General features: G+C 45.6%; 1 pseudogene; it reads right to left on the bottom strand.

Moving 5' to 3' along the window:
• Positions 1 to 10,494: 10,494 nt before the first annotated feature.
• LOC146763722 (inositol 1,4,5-trisphosphate receptor-interacting protein-like 1) lies at positions 10,495 to 17,064 on the bottom strand (annotated as a pseudogene).
• Between the last annotated feature and the right edge of the window lie 3,395 nt (positions 17,065 to 20,459).

Here is a 20,459-nt window from a genome sequence, read left to right as displayed (position 1 = left end):
GTCTGTGGTAAAACACGGCAATCCAGCCAGAATCGGTGGATATGAGAGTTCCAACAGCAACCTGCTTCTCCAGAGGGAGGGATGAGGCCAGCCCGAAAGCCTGAAAGGTGTTCTGGGTACTGGAGAAGGCCAGGCTGTCCTTGTGCAGGGATGGCCTTCGAGGGGACCTCACACCTTGAGCTGCTGACAAAGGACAGCTGGTGGCCTTCCACAAAAAGCTTCTTTTGTCCAGCTCTTTGAAATGTTCCAGCCAGCAACAATTCCTGCTGCTCACACCAGCCACTTTCCAAGCAGGAGGAATTTGTGGAAGCAGCCTGACAGCTTAGTGGCAGGAGAATAAAACACTCAGCTGAGTGTTATCCACTCTCTGCCAGAAGCTGCATCCTCAGCCCCTTATCTCTTCCAGTTGTCTCTGACTTGCAAGAAGCAGCAGGAAATCATTGATCCTGGACAAGCAGGAGGAGAGGCAGTGGCTGGTCCCTGGAGGCCATGGGAGCAGTGAGAGCCATCCAAAATAGGGTTTCTGCTGGGTTGTGGAGCTAAGTGGCCAGCCACCAATGCTCTGTGTGAGACTGGGGACGTCTGTGAATGTGAGCATGGATGTATCTGACCTTGCAAAAGAGAGAAAAAGGGTCTCTGCTGGGTTGTGGAGCTAAGTGGCCAGCCACCAATGCTCTGTGTGAGACTGGGGCCATCTGTGTATGTGAGCATGGAAATCTGACCTTGCAAAACAGAGAAAAAGGGCTCCTTGGGTATTTGCCACAGCTTGGAGGGGCTCTGAGTCACCTGCTTCAGTGGAAGGTGTCCCTGCCCATGGCAGAGGGGTTGGATCTAGAGGGTCTTTAGGGTCCCTTCCAACTCAAACTCCTCTGTGAGTCTAAATTCCAAACCCACAATGACAAAGAGAACACAGCAAACCTGGGTCCTGCTACATTATTGGAGGCTGCCTTAGTCACCTGTGTCACCCGGAGACTGGTTTGTCTCCAAAATGTATCTGGAAACGTTTTCATGGTCCCACAGTATTTAGGTGTGACTTTCCTGGTTCAGGGCCCCAGAAGATGCCAGAAGAGATTATTTGCAAGTAAAGGATTGGTTAAGCTGCCTGTGAACCTGATGGGAGAAGTGTACTCATGTTATTGCAGTGTTTACCCTGTACAGGTGATACTTGGTTTCCATTTTGAATATGCAATGTCCTTGCACAATGTTTGTATATGCATAAATACTGGCTTTAAATCCTAATTCCATCTTCACACAAGGATGTATAATCCATTAGGAATATGGAGCCATATTAGCTTTGGGCTTGATGGTATGGGCTGTTTAAAGTGTGTAATGAGTAATGGTAGCTCTAACAAATATCCCTGTTGTTAATTTGAGCCTGTCCTTTATCAATCCTGTTGCATAGAAATCACATTTTACAGCAGAGACTAAATTAAATTCCTTAATACAGATGTTGCAATTGTACAATTCAGGCTAATTAAATGGGAAGTTTTCTGCTATTGTGGAAAGACAATATAGATAACCTGTTTGCTGTGCATCCCGGAGGGGGCTTTGCTTTTAAGAACGAAAAGGAAAAAGACATTTCTCTTCAGAAGAGTCATGCAAGAGCTTTTTGTATTACCAGAAGCAGCTACACTGGTATTGACCAATGTGGGAAATGAGTCTGTAGAGGGTTTTCAGGGCCTGACAGAAGACCCACACAGGGTATCTGTATGCAAACTTTGACATAAGAAATGCTGATATAGAAATGCTATGGAGTAGGATATATATTGTTGAGAGAGAAATGGAGGTAGGAGAAAGTTTCAAAGGATTGTCTTGTAAATAAAACTAGATACTTTGGAGAAACAGAACTATGAATTGTAGTAGGACCCATGAGGGGTAGCTTCAGATTATTGTCTTCAAGGAATCTACAGCATGGCATGGCAAAAAGCTGATAGCCCAAGAAATGCTTCTAGTGTATTGTAATTAGGAAATAGCTTCTGATTGTGATGGCATGAATTCTAACATCTGTGTTGTCTCACCCTTCTCATGAGACTGAAAATGGAATAAAAGTTTTTAAAATGCCTCTCAGTTGCCCCATCTCTGGATCAGTAAAAGAGTATTGTCCAATAAATTGGTGTTCCCTTGTCAGGAGCAAGTAACTCGACTAAACTGTCCAGCCTCGGAAAGCCCTGAGATCATTTTTGTAAAGTGTTGCTGAGAGACGCACAAATTCTGGGATCATAACTCTTACAAAAAGAGAAAAGTTGTATTTCTACCCTCATTGCTGGCTGAATCAGGATGGAGCTCTGACAAGGACTTGCCTGTTGTTCAATATCAGGTAAGCCTCAGGGAACATGTTAGGACACAAGATGTCCAATTTGCATAGAGATGTTTATAAAAACCTTGAAGATCTGGTCAAATCTAATTCCTGTTACGTTTCAAAAACCGAGTTAAAACACTTACTATTATGCATTCAGAAGCAGTTTCCAGCTACAGTTGAAAATTCTGTGTTTTCACTCCCTCTCTGGGAATTTTTAGGACTATACAAGACTTTTACCATAAAAGAGATCAAACAGCGACCAGCATGTTGTACAATGATTGATATGTTTAAACATTCTACTAAACCCTCTAATTCCTTGGCTGTGTCCACCCCGACACTTGGGCTGAGTCCCCAGCCCCCCTCTCTGCTTTGGCCATGACTCAAGATCCTGAAATTCAGACTGGGGCTGTGGCGCTTTGGCCCCTGCCACCGCGGCGTGCCCCCTGACTTTTGCCATTTTCCGAGCCATGTCTGGGTCCTTCCTCTGTCCCCCCAGAATGAGAACTCTTTGCCCCGAGGAAAAGGCGGGGGAGAGAAAGAGGGGGAAAGTTCTCAACACAAGGGTCTCTGCTAGCAAAAGAGGATTTCTCTGTTAACAATACAAACAATACAAAACCAATAGCTTCTAGTCGCTGTGAAATTCCTCAGAGGCAATCTTGGATTTACAAGGCTGTGAGTGAGAACTCTAGTGATCCTGAAGAAAAAGTTAACCTATTACATACTAGTCCTGCAAAAACAGAAAGAAAACCTACTTTACCTTCTTTTTATTCAGGAAATAATTCAAAAAGACTGACTGATTAGGCTAAGATAAGACGTAAAGTCATACAAGATAAAATCATCTCCCAAGCTATCCCAACTTATTACCCCCAGGGGCACAATGTGAAGTAACAAATTCCAAATGAATATATACTTTAAAAAAAACCTTTTAGCATGAATACATTCCCACAGGAAATGTATTCACAACAAAAACAAGACTTTTTAATTATAGGCAAGGACAGTAATAAATTATTTGACTGTCAATTTTTCCAACTGTCATCTCAGCAAATTATAATGCAGAGCTGATGATTTCAGCTCTTACTTTAAATGCTCCAGTGGTAATTGAACCAGAAACAACATTAGCTATCACTATTACATTACCAATGAATATAAATAAGCAAGTTGTATGCCAAGAAATGCCTTTTGAGAGTTCTGGTCCAGTGCCTAATGTCCTTTGGATAAGACGTGTCGGCAATGAACGACCAGAGCTGATGTGCAGTCTAACACACCTTGGTAAAACAGTTCATAGTACAGGTATGCTGGGCTCAGGGGCAGATGTCACTGTGATTTCTCATGCACCCTGGTGGTGCAATTGGAATTTGGTAACACCTAAGGGTGCTCTCACAAGAATTGAAGGACCTACCTTGTGTCTGCAAAGTGAATTCATGATTACTGTTACAGGTCCCGAGGGAAGGACATCAACCATCCGTCCCCTTGTGGTGCAGAAGCCCATCACAGTATGGGGGAGAGATGTGTTGTCTGAGGGGGGAGTGAAGATAGAAGTGGCTTTTTGATGAAAACCACAGCAACGCTTGCCACTCTGAAGTTATAATGGAAAACCAAGCAGCCAATTTGGATTAATCAATGGCCTCTTACACAAAAATATTGAATAGCCTCAAAAAAATGAGTAAGTCAACAACTACAAAAAGACCACATCTAACCTACAAACAGTCCCTGGAATTCCCCAGTTTTTGTCATTCATAAGAAAACTTCCAATTCCTGGAGATTGCTCCACGACCTGAGGAAGATCAATGAGATCATAGAGGACATGAGGCATCTGCAACCTGGTCTTCCCTCTCTGTCAATGATTCTAAGACACTAGCCTCTTGTCATCTGTGGACGTTGACAGGGAGAGAAACAGATAACTTTCCTAGGCATCATCCTAGGGAAGTTGTGAGAATGCTCAGAGGAAGAATTCAAACTATTCTTATCTTAATTGCTGCACCTGGTGTTTGTGAATGTACAGAATGTTTGTACATGATGTTTATGGAAAGATATTTTACCAGATGTCGTTCCTAATTAACCAATGGTGTGAGGGGTGTTATTTAAGAACCAATCAGGTTCCGGGTGAACCATCCTGCCTATAAATTTATGAAATTCCTAATAAATCTCACTTCATGCTTTCTGATCATAGGAATCAATGTCACTTTTCTTCAGCTGTTCCTAATTCAACGGCGATAGTGTACCACAGGGAAACCTAGTCTTAAGTAAAAGCTGTGTGTAAGGTTTCATGGTGTCAGTTCATTGATTTGAGCATAATGCAAATACTAATAGATAATGGGTAGATAATGTCTTAGGTTGCAAAATGTGTCTGGGAATATGTATTCTATTGCCATCTTGAAGAGAGCCTGACAGAGGAATGGTTGAACGACAAGGGACATGATACTGTAAAATTAATCCAAATAGGGAGGGCTACGTGACTGCTGCAAAGTTCGCATGGCCCTGAAGAGTAGATGATGTGCAGAAAGCAGGATATTGAAACTGCTTGGTATGTAGAAGTAGATAGAGAAGAACAAAGGGGTACTAAGCTGTTCTAACTGCAAGGCCAGCTGGACAGGCATGTATCATTCACAAAGATACTTTTAAGATAATAGTACAAGTCACATAGCAACCAATCATGAGCTCGGCTTTTGCAATATGTATGAGCTAATTAACGAACATATATAAACTGTGTAATCTGTCACAATAAACTGAGACTTGATGATCATGATATCATAAGTCTTGTCTCCCGCGGCATCTCTCTAAGAACTGGCGCCGGAAAGCAGGGACCTGATCCGAGCCAAAGGCGAGAGAGGTGCTGCATTGGGGTTCGGGTCCTGCAGCTGGAGGGACGGCGAAATAAAGAGAAGAGGCGAAACGCTCTGATCCGCGCCCTGAGTGACCGTAGAGGCGGGCTCAGCCGATACGTGCTGCCGAAGCCTGAAGGAGCCAGCAACGGTACCGACGTAATCATGGAAAGGCAAGCAGCATATGATTTGTTTAGTGCTTCTCTTAGAAAAAGGCAGATTAGGGGGATTGACTTAGATAAGGATCTCCCCTCGCTATTGCATCATGCTGAGTCTTACGGCTTTTTCGTTAACCCCCATAGTGTTCATAAACTTTCAGAATGGAGAAGATATAGGGATAAGTTGTGGGAATTAGTGTTAGATGAGGATAAACCGGGCAAGAAAATGAGTAAACTTTGGAGAGTGGTTGATAACGAATTGTTAATGTGTCAGGCAGAAAAGAGGGCGGTGGAAGTGATACGGACAGCTCTGGAGAAAAATAAGGAATGTAAACCCTCGCTTCTCTCCAGTGAGCCAAACCCTCCGGTTCTCACAAATTTTCCCATTCCCATCTCTGCTTCTGAAATGCCTGTACCTCCCATAGACACTAGTAGCATTGAGGTGCTGGAAATTGAGATCCAAATTGCTTTATGCAACGGGACTGGGATCCCAAATTCACTTTGTGTGAACGGGGATCAGGTAGAACGGAGCGGGCGCGGGGCCAGACAGAGCGGGGCCGGCCAGCACCGAGCCGGAGGCGAGCCCGGGGCGGAGCGGACATCAGCCGAGAGACGGAAGGCTCCTTGCTGCCGAGCAGCAGCGCAAGGGGGGAGAGGGGCGTTCCTGGGGGCTCGGCCGCGCTGGAGCCGGAGCAGGCAGGGCGCGGCCGTGGCGGGGGTGTCTCTTCTCCCATCCACAAGGTGACACAACAAGGACGGGAGCGAGGCGGCGCCGCCCCTCATCGCCCCGCAGCGCCCAGCAATGGCGGCGGAGATGGCGGCACAGTCCTGGTTGCCATGGCAGCGACAACGCCGAGAGCAGCAGCGCCACCGGTGGCGGGATCGCGACACTACAGCAAAAATTTCAACAGCATCTTCCCAATTTCTTACAAGAGTCAGAAGACGTAATGAAAAAGTACAGCAGGACCGAGTGTTTTCCAAGATACCAAGAAGGATGAACATTATGTGAATCAACGTTATTTCAAATATGATATGGATAAAAATCACTGTATAAAGATAGAAATTTTAGTAATGATTTAATTACCAAAAATGTCTCTGAAAACAAAGAGTTAAGAAAATGTCATCTGATGGAATTTTAGTATTGAGTTTGTAATCTCTGTCTTTGGGTTTTTATAGATAATAATATAAGTAATAGTGATTTTTAAGTTTTATAGATAATACGATAAATAGTGATTGTTAAGTTTTTGTAAGTAATGATAAGTAGTGATTGTTACTAATGTTATATGAGTGCTTTAAAAGGATTGTCTTAAACTATTTTAAACATTTCTTGTTAATAGGTTGATCATAAAATGTGAGTTGTCTGATTTTTGTGATAAGAATTATTATTAAGGTATTAAGGTATTAAGGTGTTGTTATAGTATTTACAGTCAGTTTTCATATGTTTTATTGTCTCTTTAGGTGATTGATTACAATATATTTTTTCAGGATCCTGTGTTTTTGATTTTTTAACTACTCATGTGTTTTCTTTATCCAATCTTTTATGCAGCTGCAATTCATCTTCCTTTAAAAATTCATTGTCCAAATTTTAGTTCAAGATTTCAGACTTCAAATTTTCAGATTTCTGAAGAAAGGGTTTGTTGTATTTAGAGAATTTTTGTCTTGAAAGAGATTTTAGACAGGTTCAATTATTTGATAGTTTGATAAAGTTTTAATAATAAGGTTTTTTACTTATAACTGTTATTTCTAGGACTTTTGTATTATAATGTGTTAAAACATATCCTCCAATTAGAGTTTGAGCTCTGGCCAAGCTCTGGCTCTACGTGGATGGTGTGATTGACCCAGGTGTTTTCTGCATCAAAAAGTATTCAAGTCCTTTTGGCTTGACAATTTGACCATGTAGGGCAGCTGAGCCTCAAAGGGAGTTTTGGAGAGACATGATCCGGACATGTTTTATCCAAATCTCTGTTGTTTTAAGGTTTATCAGCTGCTGCAGACTCTGGGATGACAATTTGATAGTGTAGCACTTGGTAACTGTGATTTTATATGTAATATTAATTGTGTATTATCTGATTGATTTTTATTTGTTGTTAGTTTTTTTACTATATGCATTGTTTTGTTCTTGATGTTTTTTCATGTTTATTATAAAGATGTTGATATTTCCATTTCTTCATGCAAATTTTAGGAAACAGAATTGAGAGAGGACCCTCCAGTCCCTCTGGGGAGTGTTGAGTTTGTTTGTGTTTTAGCAGGTGCAGAATCTGGATTGATTTCATTGAAGAATTTTAAACTTATCAATTTCAAGAGAACACTAATCTCTCCACAAGTAAATCAGAGGATGCACAGCAAAAGTGAATTGTACAAAGATTTGTGTTTCACCCACAGAAGATTGTAGACTTTGGGTTTTTTCATAAGTGTGTTTTTAATTATGTTATAGACTTTTTTTACTAAGTTTTAATGAGTTTTAGTAATGCCTGTGATTTTTCTGTTCATTTTACCATTGCTTTTCAATGGCAAAATAAAAAGAGGGACAATCAATTAGATAATCAAAAGCATAACATTAAGTTTATCATAAATATAGTTTGTATTTAGAATTAAGTTTGTTCCTTTCATGTTAAACAGAACAATCAAAACCATGAGAAATATGAAGTGAGGTGCACTTCCGTAATACTAACCTCATTTTTCACCCCACGAGTTGCTTCAGTGCAAGCTCTCACACAATTAAAAATCCTAGCCTACTGGACAGAAAAATAAATTAATATTTCATCTAAAATGTTAAGTGAGCTTGCCACAAATATAGGTAGTATCTGTCATGCAGTTCTGCAAAACAGAACAGCTGCCACTAATTTACTTCTTCTAGTCCAAGGTCATAGTTGTGAAGAATTTGAAGGAATGTGCTGTATGAACTTATCTGATCACGCTACATCTATCCATAAGCAAATACGAAAATTGACCAAGCTAACTCAACAGTTAAAGGTAGAGGATAGATTAGGTTTAAAAAGATAGCTAAAAGGATTGGGGATCGGACCATAGTTAAGAGACATTATCAAATACGGCATAATAGTTCTAAGCATAATTGTGATACTTTTGCTTGTTTTGCCCTGTGTGTTTAATTGCTTGCAAGGCTTGATGCAGCAGCTTTTGCAGAAAATGCTGAATGCACACCTTCTTGTACAAAAGGAAAACGGGGGAGATGAAGAGAGCCTGACAGAGGAATGGTTGAACGACAAGGGACATGATACTGTAAAATTAATCCAAATAGAGAGGGCTATGTGACTGCTGCAAAGTTCACATGGCCCTGAAGAGTAGATGGTGTGCAGAAAGCAGGATATTGAAACTGCTTGGTATGTAGAAGTAGATAGAGAAGAACAAAGGAGTACTAAGCTGTTCTAACTGCAAGGCCAGCTGGACAGGCATGTATCGATCATAAAGATACTTTTAAGATAATAGTACAAGTCACATAGCAACCAATCATGAGCTTGGCTTTTGCAATATGTATGAGCTAATTAATGAACATATATAAACTGTGTAATCTGTCACAATAAACTGAGACTTGATGATCATGATATCATGAGTCTTGTCTCCCGCGGCATTCCCTCTAACACAGCGTGGCACAGAAAGAGCCTCATCTCTTTCTCCTCAACCTGTGCTGGCTGCACTGTCTTTACAGCACCGGTGGCTCCACTCACTGCAGGGCTCCAGGGTGTCCTGGGAGCCGGGCCCTTCTCTTTGGGAAGCGCCGGAGCCTCAGAGGTGAGCAGCTCCTGCTAGGGCCAGGTGGGCGAGCTGCCCCTCTCGCCAGCTCCTGGCTGTTGTAATGAACAAAAGAGCCTTCCTGGCTCCCATGGCAATACTAGGATGACTGCTGGCTCTAGCTGAGTACTGATATTTACATGTTAATTATCTAATTTCTATGTTTGTTTTCTCTAAACTACGTGGAGATCACTTCCCCCACCTCCCCCCCACCTCACCCCCATCACCCACTTGCCATTCTAGTAATAAGATGCAAATAGGGCAACCGGTGGAACTATGGGACGTGTTTTGGGGGATAAAGACACCTCTAAATGGAGAACTAAACATAGCAGAGGGGGCTAGACAGGTGCCCTAGCTGAGGAAGAGGGAAACACATCCCCTGATCAATGTTTGACCTGTCACCATCACCTACGGAAGATTAGACTGGAATGAGCTGTGCGAACCAGGAACAAAGAGGCAGATTTCCCTGGTGTTACCATGAGGAAAGGAGAGGGGACAGCTGCTGCCCTGGACTTCAGTGACAGATTCTCCACACCTCCTCACCCTTTGGCTACCTGGGAAAGCTACAACAGCGCGGCTGAGCTCTGTGTTGGTCCCCTGCCCAGCTGATCTTTTTAATAACGAGCTGAACATTAATAAAGATATTAGCACTGTTCATTTCCGTTGTGCTCCTGCCCTTGAGGCACAGGCACGGCTGAGGGCTTCTGCCTGCTGCTTGTTATAAATGACCCAGACCCCAAGTGGGAATGAATTTTACACCTTTTATTGAGAACAATAAAAAGATCAGCAAAGCAAAAGGGACACCGCTGGGTGTGTGGCAAAATGCTAAAGGCTCGTGAACAAAATGGTGGCTCCACCTTTTATACACCTGATATTGCATCAGCTTTATGCATTGTGAGAAACAACGCCTCACTTCTTAAAATTTTAAAAGGTTTATTGAACTGCAACAAGGGACTGAATAAAGAAAAAGGGACAGTCACCCTTATATATCCTATTGCCGCACCAACCTCGTGGTAAACCAGCTTTGCCCAAACTCATGCACATGGCACTCTTCCAACCCAGCTCCTCCTTCCTCTTCCTGACTTGATGGTAGACCAAATGTTTGTTGGATCATTGAATTTTATTTTTTTAAGAATACAAAACTGTAGGAAAACCTCCTATGGATGTATAATTTTCCTTAACAAAACTTTTGACATGTTTGAAATCATGTTAACCTTCCCAGCTCTGCCTTGGGAGATTTTATAAGTATTTTCACTTGGCTATCTTCTTCAGAGTTCATAATAAAGGAACTAAAGAATCCTAACAGAACACAAAAAATGTCCCATGAGGAATGATTGACTTCACCTTCCTCAATTCCTGTTTGGTTGCAGTGCTGTCACCTCAAGAGCACAGCCATCGTGGCAGTGAGACGGAGAGGTGGCAGCTCTGTGGCCCGCACAGTGCTGCTGGCAGAGACGGCTGCTGCCTACTCAAGGCTCAGGCAGGCACAGGAGCTGCCTTGCTGCACGGCCAGAACCATCTCGATGCTGCGGTGCAGGCCAGAGGCGCCGCTCAGCCAGAACCTGCAGGACTTGCCGCAGGGCAGCGCCGGCAGCTGCAAACGGCGCGAGTGCGGCAGGAGCAGCCAGGCCGACGCCACCAACATCTGCACCCAGCGGGTGACTTTCTCTGGGTCCAAGTAGGAGCCCGTGCAGAGGGTGTCCATCAGGTACCACTCCTGGTCGCTGGGCAGCTGGCCACCAGAGGCGTGGAGCAAGCACGTGTGCCCCAGCAGCTGCTCCCCGGAGCACAGGCACTCCAGCCCCACGCGGATGCGCTCGGCTGGCGGCCATTTCCTGCTCTCCGGGCTGAAGGAGTGGCCGGGCGGTGGCCGCAGGATGACCAGCGTGCGGTAGGTGCTGCTGTTCTCCTGGGCGCTGCAGGTGGGGCTGGTGTCTGTCCCGGTGGCCGGGTGCAGCTCCGGCATGAAGTTTCTCCGGGACAGCACTCGGCAGACGCTGAGAAGATCGTCCACCAGCTCCTACAGCACCTTTGTGCTGGGCAGGCCCTGCTGCAGAATCACAGAACAGCTGAGCTTGGGAGTGACCCTTACAGGCTGTCCACTGTGACCCCACAGCAACGAGCAGGGACATTCTGACCTAGATCAGGCTGCTGACAGCCCACTCCTGCCTTATCCTGGATGTGCCCACTGGTGATGGGCTGGGCACAGCCACAGTGCTGCCACCCTGCCTATACCCTTGACCTTCTCATGTTCACTGACCTTCTCCTTCCTGCTGGATCCCTCCTGCCTCCTCCTGCTGGCAGAGCCACGCTTTCTTCTCCTGACCAGCCAGCAGCCCATAGCAAGAACCTGAGCCAGGACTGCTGCACTGATGAAAAGAAGCCACTGCTTTTCCATCACAGAGCGGAGCAGGGCTTCCATGGTGCCACTGCTCCCCTCAATCTCCTGCAGGAGCCGCATCATCTCTTGATGCAAATATTCTTCACGCTCCAGCATACAACTGACTTCATTAATTTCAATTTCTTGATTCACCTTCATTCCAGCATGGGTGGCTAACAGGGCCAGAAGGAAGGTCAGTGTTGGAGACATGGCCTGGTGCAAGAAAGAGAGTTCAGCATGTCTGGCTGGGAGGGAGCAGGGGGCTGGCGACACCTGCAATGTCCCCAAAGCCTCTCTGGGCACCTGCCCCGCTGACATCTCCAAGCTCCTCTTCCCCCAGCTCAGAGGACAGTGCCCTACCCTGAGGGTCCCAGCTCCCATTCTGGCTTTAAACCCCCAGGGCACCTTTCCCAGCTCCCATCCAGCCCAGCATTCCCCCTGCATGTGCACTCACTGGCTGCCAGGATCCAACTGCCCTGTGCTGCCCCTGGACACAGGAGCCTGTGTCACCTGTCCTCTGTGATGTCACAGCCAGCAGAACCATGTCACTCAGCTGCCAAGTGCCCCTGCTCACAGCTCCCACTGTGACCCATGCCCTGGCGTGTCACAGCCCCCAGAGCCGCCTCCCGGCCCACGAGCCCCAGCCTTGGTGCCCACTGCCGGCCTCAGCGGCTCCTGGTGTCACGATCTGCCCATAGCGGGGTGTTGTGATGGTTCGTTGACCAATCCCAAAAGTGCAAAAAAGGCAAACAGCAGGGCACCATCAGTTTAATCACAACAAACTCACCTTTATTAGGGGCCAAAAGAATACATGTGATATTGGGATCAGAGAGGAAATAGAAGAAGAGAGAGAGAAAAGAGGAGGATGGGAATAGCTATTGACACAGGTGAGATCCTCACTGGTCCAGATGATGGGGATCCATCTTAGTGTGGTGGGGAAAGTCTCCAATGTCCTACCTAACCCAGGGGTCCACTTATAGTCCACTGAGGAAAAAGGGGAGAACATACAGAACAATAAGAGTTTATTGAAACTGCTGTGGGAGAACAGGTGAGTCCACTGAAACCCCCAAGGAGGATGAACACAATAAAGAATAAGTCCATTGAAGTTACTGGAGAAGAACAGGTCATGTCAATAGTGGTCACACCACCATTCCCTCCATCCCTCCACTCCCTATGGCAGGGGTCTCAGTCTCAGTCCTTGCGGAGAGGGTTCTTGATCTCCGTCTGTCATGGTGGTAACGAGGGAGATGAGGGGTCTGCAGTGAGAAACAACCAGAGTCACCCCAACAGCTCATTTGGCTTAAGGATGGAGAGAGAAGCAGGAATTGCAGTAGGCCACTCTGTGCTGGGTCCACGCTGGGTCTTCGCCAAATCCTTGCCAAGTCCTTGCCAAGTTCTTGCCAGGCTCCTTTGGAACAGCCAACATGACAGTGCAGTGGCTGCACCAGCACTGTTGCCTTCTCCAAGCCGGAACTGCAGTGGGAGAAGGGAGTTCCTTCTCATGGCAATCGGCAGAGAAATGAGTGAGGGTCTTCAGACGGCCTCTTATCCTCACCTGAGTGCAAAGCCAGCCACAGGAGCCCCCCAGGGTGTTCTGGATCCAGGCTGCAGACATCACTGAAATGGATGGGGACTGGAGCTGGATCTTCCAGTGCTCACCACCCTTGACTGCCCTTGAGATGAGCCTAAACCTCACCTGCAGCAACCTGAGCACATTTACCCTTCTTGCCCATCCGTGCATGTGATGTTCCCACATCACACACAAGCCCTTTGCAGGGAGTGACCAGCTTCCAGCTGATCTGCTACCCTGCCCTTGCTTTTCTGTTTCCCTGCAATGAACTTAACAGATTGTGAGAATCCCAGCAGAGCATTTGGTTCTCAAGAGCTCTTAGGCAAAAAAGACCTTCACCAGTCACTACTGTGTGCATAGAGAAGGAGGTGCTGACAAACAGAAGGCACAGGCAGGGCTCTGACATAAGAGCTCCTGAGCTGTAGGATTCCATGCATTGTTCTTCCCAGCTGCTTTTCTCATATTTTGTACAGTTCTGGACAGGGCCTGCTGCTGAGAAGGTAGGAGGGATGTCTCAGCCTCAGCCACAGCAGCTCAGTGTCAACAGTGGGAGCAAACAGCCAACAAAACAAAACCAGACAAGGGGACATCTTCTACACGGTGCCGAGTCAAGGTTCTGCTGTTGGGTTCAAACCACCCAACAGCACTTTGCACTGACTCAGGATCAGCTACACGTGTTTCTCCTGCTCCAAGGGAGCTGGTGCTGGTGCTGTTTGCAGCACTTTCCCCCAGCTCTGGGTAGTTTGTTCAGTTGTCCTGCAGAGCTGGACACATGATGGACCTCAGCGACTCCTCAAGGGAGCAGAGATCATGAGGGAGTTCATGAGGGACATGCTGGATGTGCCATTGTCCTGAGGGTGCTCGTGGTGCATGTGCCATTGCTACCATCTGTCCTTAAAAAGCAAGACATCCCTAAATAAACAAGTGCCCAACATGGCACAGTGTCTACAAAGTGTCAGGAGTCTTTGCTGTCATTGCTGTCCTTTGCTGTCCTGGCTGCTCCTATGAGGCTTTTCCTGCCCCACCTTGCTGGTCTGGCTGCCTGGGGCCACAGCTGACAGAGAAACCAGGGCTGGAGCCATGGTGGTAGTAACCCCTTTCCTGTGCTTCTCATATTTTTTCTTGGCATTTCCCTAATTTTCTATTTCCTTTTCTTTCATCTTTCATGAAAAAAAAAAAAAAAGTTGTATTATCGCTTTGAATTCTCAACATGTAACCTCCTTTGTGTTTTAATCTCACTTTCAGTTATATTTAGAAGTGAATTTCTTTCTGCAGTTGTGGGTCGAGACTCCTTAAGCCTATCAGAACGTCCTGCTTAGCTACTTCCCACGTTAAAGTCATTGCTCCATAAATTCTAGAAAATTCAATATAAAGATTATTTTTGCCTAAGAGTCACATGTCTGTTGACATGGAGTTTACAACACATCGTTCATGTCTATGTCTACAGGGCTATGTTGTAGTGCTTCCACATCCTGGCCCAAAATCTGTAATTCCTTAACTGGGGTTTGAATTTTGGATTGCCTTACATCTATCTGTGCATGTGTTTGTGCATCTACAGGAGGGGGTGTGGTAGAAGTGTCAGAATTAAAAGCAAGATGTTGCAAAGAAAAGTGGCCTTACTAGAAATGTGTTCAACAAAAACCCAAACCAACAAACTGTAATAGCTAACAGTCTTACAGTCTCAAGTCAAACTTACTTCCATTAGAGTAAAATATTGTGAGCTAAGAGCTGTGAAATAGCAGGATCTCCAAGTTACAGGACTAGTTTAAAAACCAAAGAAATAGCACCGAAATGTTTCGTTTCAAAAATATACTTTACCTGAATTGCAAACATGACAATTTTTATTTTCTCCTGAAGCATGATGATAAATGCAACTTCTTTTAAAAAAATTCATTGGCAACCCAGGACTTAAACATCTTTTGATCATATGGTGATGATTAAGAAAGATATTCTCCTTTTGATCTATCTGTGATGCTTAATCATGAACTTACGGAATTTGCCAATTCATTTTATAACAATTTCACACCTTTACTCACATTCCCAACTTTGTGGTTTAGTTCTGAAAATTAGCTTATGTTCACTGAACAATGCAGCAACTTGTTTTGACTCTGATTGGCTTTCTCAGATGTAATTTGTTTTATATATGATTTTGTTTGAAAAAATGAAACATTGGGGCAGCTATTGAGCTGTTCTTATCTCCCAGAGTAAATAAATAAAAATCCATCTGTTTTATAAGACCAGGTTGTACAAAAAGCCAGATAAGGTGAATTACGAGGTGGTTAAAATTCAAATATTCTTGGAGCTGTAAGTCTGAAGTTCGTCTCCTCTCGCATGGGAAGAAATTAAAGAGAAAGCAAACCAAATACTGCTGAGAAAGTTTGTCTTATTTCTGGCTGCCCAAAGCAGCTCAGCTGCCTAGTGCGCCCAGCTCATACATCAGGTGCTGAAGCATGAATGTGTTTCAATCCTCAAATGAAGTTGAAATCACTTTGGAAAAGCAGTTTATGACAGCACACACATTTATGGTGTCAAACATGTTTTATATTCATGTCTGTTGGTGGAGCTTGTGCTGCCGGGTTGGGCAGCACATCCTTGACTAAGGTTGATTCTGTTTCTGGTTTGACAAAATTATTTCTAGGGGATTTTTTCCCTCTTCTTCAATTATTTTCAGCTGCCATTGTTACATTACTTCTGTTGTTGTTTGGTGAATTATGAAAAGGAAAGGATAGGAATCAGCCCAGGCATAAACAGGGGCAAAGGCTCATTCAGCTGCAGTAATACCAAAATTTCAATTGAGTCCACAGTGCTACAGCGTGGATGAGCAGAAATGCCTCCTGGTAACTGATCAGGGCTCCGGCAGCATAAACAGTGGCCCTGTTTTGTTTTGTGAAGGCACAAGAGGCAAAGATCCCAGGCTGGGATAGGAAGTTGTTACTGGGAATCACAACAATATTGAGAACAGAAGGAATAAGACAAAGAAACGACTTACAGGGAAAACTGTGACAACACTGACCCAGCTCTTCCAGGCCATGTATTTTCTCCTACCTGGAAAGGTCACCCTTCTCCTATGGGAAGAGAGAGAGCTCCTTTCTTAGTCTCTGGCAATGATGCAAGGTGGAATCAAAGATAATGATGGGGACATGGCCAGACTCTCGTGTTCTTTGGTCCCACCTTGCATCATTGCCAGGTGCAAGCAAAGGGACAGGTGTCTTCCCAATGTGGATCTTGGGGAAAGTGAGCCACCAGGTCTCTTCCCAAAATGGGTCCTCTGATGGGGGATGAAATTGGAGCAGAGGACAAAGCTCATTGTGCAGTGGGGGCAGTTACAGGGCTTCCCTTATTGGTGGGTTTGTTGGTGTTGGTCAAGGATGATGGCCAGGAGAAGCTCTTCCCACTCTCCAGACAATTATAGGTTGTCTCCCAGTGTGGATGTGCTCGTGGGTGGATCATCTGGTGAAAGATCAGATTGGAGCTCTGGATTAAACTCTTCCTATGTGCCTCACACTCATAGGGCTGTTCCCCAATATGGATTTTCCGATGGCGGATCAGGCTGCAGCTCCAGCTGAAGCTCTTTTCACATTCTAAGCATTTGTAGGGCTTCTCTCTTTCATGAAGCTGCTCATACACCACCAGGTCCGAGCTCCAGCTGGATCGCCGGCTGCCATCCTGGCATAGGGTGGGTCTTTCCTCCTTGGAGCACCCTGAGCTGGGTTTGGAACTCCTCCTTGAGCAAGATCTCTGGGAATCTTCTTCCCCATTGGATTCTTGCACTGTGGAGCTGCTCAAAACAGCCTCTTGCACGAGGTTCTGCCATGGGGATTTGTCCTTCTTGGTCTACATCCTCAGCTCCTTTTCTGGGGGAGGAGGGACAAGGAGAGGATGGGATTTGTCTCCAAGCCAGGAGAAGGGGAAAGAGATATCTTCAATCTGTCCCCGGAAGGATAATGCTGGCAGCGGGGCTGTCCTGCAGCCGGGGGTGGTGCTGGGCTGGGAGATGGAGAGAGGAGGAAAAGGGCAGTGACTTTGTCCTCACCTGCCTGGGTGTTCTGGGGCATCTTCCTCTTCCTTTCTGCCGGCTTGTTCATCCAGTCAAGATTTGGGAAAGGGAATCCTGTACTGGGGTAAAGCAAGATGAGAGTACATTGTGTTGGTGACATAGCCCACTGGAGTCCCGGCTACCTCTGTTGGCACTCCGGCACTGTGCCAGGAGTGGGGAACAGCTGGGAACTGGGTTCTGCCCGCAGCTGGACCTGAAGAGCCAGCAGAATCAGCAATGTCAGGGACTGGGCGAAGGAGAAAGGAGAAGGCTCTCTGTTCTGAGGTTCCACAGGGACGAGTTTATTCCAGATGAAGGGGACAGGTCAAAAGGGCCCTAAGCACCTCAGTGCATGGGTTAAAATACTATCACAAACCAGGGGGCAGATACAAAAAAAAAAAAAAAAAAAACCAATAGAGAAACTTCAAGGGTAGAACAAGGGGATTACATCAGTAGTGTGGGACCAGTCAGGGTAGGGGGAGGAGAGAGAAAGGTCACAGGGCCCAATGGGGCGTCATAGATTAGAGGATTTCCAAGTGGGTGTTTGAATCAGGGATTGGTCCAGGGAGAGAGTGGCAGGGAAGATTCAGGAAAAAGAGGCTGACTTGCCTTGATAGGCAGGGAAGAAACTAGAACAATGGGAGGGGAATGGCTTGAGGGACAGCTCTAAGGGATTATACAACTCGGGGTAAAGCAACTTTGTGGAGAACATAGGCGAATAATAGAACGAACCATTCAACAATAACTTAACAAAATAAAATATGAATGGCAACAGTCTGGAGGTTCCTTTTGCCCAAATTCATCTGTAAAAGTTACCAGGCACGTCATGTCCATAAAAACCTCTGAAACACCAAGATTCAGAAAAAACTCCTACCCAGAACTTCCCCCACTCTGTCTCTCACCTTTAGGGCTTGTGGGGTCACTCATGTCTCTGCTGCTGCAGATCCTGTATTGGTATCCCATCTCTCTGGGCTGCTGGAGATCCTGGGAATCCCAAATCCCAGAGGTTCTTCTTCCCTGGGCTCCCCAGTTTGGTGTTGGAGCGGCTCCAGGGTCTCACCTGTCGGGGTCCCCATTTTAGGGCTCTGGGGTACCCATGGGTCCCCCTTGTCCATGCTCTCAATATCTCCAGACTGCCAGAGCTTCCCCCTCTCCAGGGCCACGTTTCAGGGTCCTGGGGGTCCCCCACATCTGGAGATCTCCCTGCAGGCTGCTGAGTGTCCCCCAGCTCAGGTACCGCCACTCTCCGCTCTCCCAACCCCAGCCCTGCCGGCACCGAGTGATCCCCATGTGTCTCTGGGCGGACCATGCAGCGCCTGGCCTGGGCACACCAATCCCTGCTGCAGGGGGACCCCGCATCCCAGCTCCCACCATCAGGGCTCTGCCAGCAGCCAGCAGGGAGACCCAGCCAAAATTCTGCCCTCTTGGAGCCACCAAGTGCTCCCTGGGCCACCTGGAACTCAACCCTGGTGGCTCCCAGGCGAAGGTGGTGGCTCCGACCTCGGGCAGCCACAGCCCACCCAGGGCCTCCTGTTTCACTTCTGTCAGAACATTATCTACCAAATTTATCATGTAGAATTAAAGAGAATTGGAGTAATACAATCAAATAAACAAAACAACACTGGAAATGTTTTGGGGTTTGTTGGTTTTATTTTTTTTGCAAAAAAAAAAATGAGGTAATTCCATGAATTGGAAATAATAATTCTGTTCTATTCCACATTTTATAGAATTCCCCACTGCCAGCAAGTGTTTTTGATTTGTTTTAGGAAATTACAGCAGAACCACAGTCCAGCAACGAGGGTGCTTTCCTGAAGCCATATGGCTATCAGTGCTCATGTTGTGCATGCAGAATGGGGAGGAGGAAGAGAATGTAACTTGTGAGGAACTTTATGACAATGACCACCAGAATTACCTGCCCAGGTGTTGTGGTGGTGGTAGCAAATTGAGAACCCCTTAATGAGGAATGCCAAAACTAGTCAAGGCATTTTCAGCTAAAAAAGTTTATGCAAAAGAATGATAAATAAAGAACAAAGATCACAGTCCTTCTGCTTACTTGCTTTCCCCCCCCCCCCCCCCAACATTCCTTGGGGAAATCTTTGGGAATATTTCAGGATAATGAATCCAGGCTGATTCAGGATAGTTCCTGTGACTGGGGACTGTACTGAAATCTTTGTCAAGAAAAATGCATATTTCCTTCTGGTAGATGGAATAAAAAGAAATACTAAAACCCAGCTGGCAAGGCCAGGGTGTTCCTTTCTGGCAGTCTCTGTGAAGCAGAGTCAAAATCATTCCATGCAGTTTTCACTCAGTGGATCACTGGTCCCTGCAGAGGTGTCCATGTGAGCGTCTCCTTGGAGTCCCTTGTGGTTGGTGGGCATCCATCAAGTCAGTCAGCGGAGAACGTGAGATGACGACTCAGAGGAGCAGATGAAAGTGCCTGTTTTGGGATGAAAATGAACATTTCTGCAGCTTCCTTGCTGGTTGTCTCGTTGTGAGTGGCTGTAGAGGCAGATCTGCCAGCCTTTGTCTGTCCAGGGAGACTCCCACGCTGCAAGGAGCTGCCCTAAATTCCTTTGTGGAGGGGCAGCCGAAAGCTTTGCTGAGCAGAGGCTGCCCAGCAAGTGCAGTCTGACTGCAGGATCCGGCAGAAGAGGAGGAGGAGACCTGGGCACAAGTTGATTGAACAGCAGCACTTTTTAACCCCTACTGCCTCAATCCCTTAGTTCAGAAATTCAGCCTGTGTCAGAGAGAAGAAACTCTCTAAACAACCTTGTCTTGGTACTGGGAGGCTTTCACAGCCCTTGTGGGACCATGCCAGGAGTGGAGGATGGACCTTCACAGACCAGGAAGAATCTTTACCCTGTGAAATTTAAAACTGTGTTCAAATAAAGAAGGAAGCCTATAGGAATCACCTCTACTGAGCCCCCTGAGACTTTTGTTAAAGTTGTATTCATGTTTCTAGCTAAATGGCATGGGGCTAATAACTCCTCACACTTAAACATTCTGTTAGGGACTTCATGTTTATCTAAGTGCTTTTTATTGCCTGAACTGATACAGAAATAAAGCAACTCAAATACATCACAAAAACATAATTTCCTTCTTTGCCTCTTGTCGTAGTGGAGGAACTGAGACACAAAGGTGACAAGGCAGAAGAACTTTGAAGGGAAAAAAAGACGTGAAAAGACTTCTCTCATGTCTCTTGTGTCCATTTGCACAAAGAAAACCCTACAGGTTTTTAGGTTTCCTGCAAATATTCTTCTGTTCTTCTTAATTATAGAAGACTAAGCATATTTAAGGGTCTTTTTTAGAAATGCAAAGATGATAGATTTTAAATTAATTAATGCACTATACCATTAATCAAGTCTTCTTGAAAAGCTTTAATTTAAGTATTGGATTTGTTGTAGTTTTTAAATTAAGCCATTTATTTCTAATGTCTTTAATAGA

Source organism: Lonchura striata, chromosome Z, assembly GCF_050655825.1.
Source record: "Lonchura striata isolate lonStrDom1 chromosome Z, ASM5065582v1, whole genome shotgun sequence".
In the NCBI taxonomy this organism is placed as follows: domain Eukaryota; kingdom Metazoa; phylum Chordata; class Aves; order Passeriformes; family Estrildidae; genus Lonchura; species Lonchura striata.
This window is presented reverse-complemented; position numbering and strand designations above follow the sequence as displayed.